The sequence below is a fragment of the Pistacia vera genome, unplaced genomic scaffold (assembly GCF_008641045.1).
Source record: "Pistacia vera cultivar Batoury unplaced genomic scaffold, PisVer_v2 Contig622, whole genome shotgun sequence".
Taxonomy (NCBI): domain Eukaryota; kingdom Viridiplantae; phylum Streptophyta; class Magnoliopsida; order Sapindales; family Anacardiaceae; genus Pistacia; species Pistacia vera.
In genome coordinates, this window is record NW_022196471.1 from 257,304 (window position 1) to 258,504 (window position 1,201).

Below are 1,201 nucleotides of genomic sequence, written 5' to 3' on the forward strand. Positions count from 1 at the left end.
CTTACTTTGTTATTAACGAAAAGTGCAGTGAAAAGTGTTTCTTCTCTGCTCCTACTCTTTCTCTCTATTTTCAATTTTTCTTGTCAATTTTCTGCTTTTCAATTGCAAAGTTACATCTAAATGGTTAGGCTTCTGATGTTTATAAACATCACATTGTTCAAGACATACTGAATTTTCAAAGTTATTAGCAGTTGCAAAAATACTGTCGTTAAAATACATATGAACTAAAAGATTAAATGTTTATGTACTCTCATTTAAAATTGAATAGTATGTCTTATCAAAAACTTTTGGATGCTCAACTTCAAATTCTAATACTCTCCCATATTCTTTTTTCTAAAAATTTCCAAGTCAATTCCAAGTTCAAACAAATCTTTGTGCATAAATGTTTAAACATTTGTTTACAAACTATTTCAACAACATCCAATAAACATACCCACGTAACACGCGGGCTTTTCATCTAGTTTTTTATATTTTTAGAGATTTTTCTGCTGCATTTTTTCTTTTACTGGGGAAAAAAAAAAATTCTAGTTGTAATTTTTGTAATTTAGTTTGGGTTAAGTGGGAAGTAGAGGTGGATTGGAGCTATTTGGCAAGCGGGTAATAAATATGTAATGAATATGGTTGGTGTTAGTTTGTTGGCTTGATGGTTGAACCTTGATGGATTTTATTTGTTTTTAATCCAACTCATTTAAAGTTAGAGAATAAGGGTAAATAATTCATTTTTGGAAATTGAATAAAAGAAATATAACTGAGTCAGCAAGAAGGTGTTAAATGATGGATTTTGCAAAATTTAGGAATGAGTTTGGTTAAAACATGTCTGAAATATTCTAGATTATATATATATATATATATATATATATTACTTAAATGTACGTTGTAATAATATTATTCATTGGTTGAAACAGACTTGTACGTTAATTAATGGCTTCATTGATCCATATAATAACTTTTAGTTTTAGGTCTAATATTTGTGGAAAAGATACCATGCTTTGTAAATTGATTTTTTGTGTGGTTATTTGTTTAGATACTTAAAAGAGTGTTTCATTACATCATTTTCTTTTTCTTAATAAGAATTTCCAATATATGTGTGTGTGTGTGTGAGGAATTGGACATGCGTTCTTAGGAGCATAACTTTAGTGAAAAACCAAAAAAAAAAAAAAAAAAAAAAAAAAAACTTGATTATATCATACTCTTTATGTAA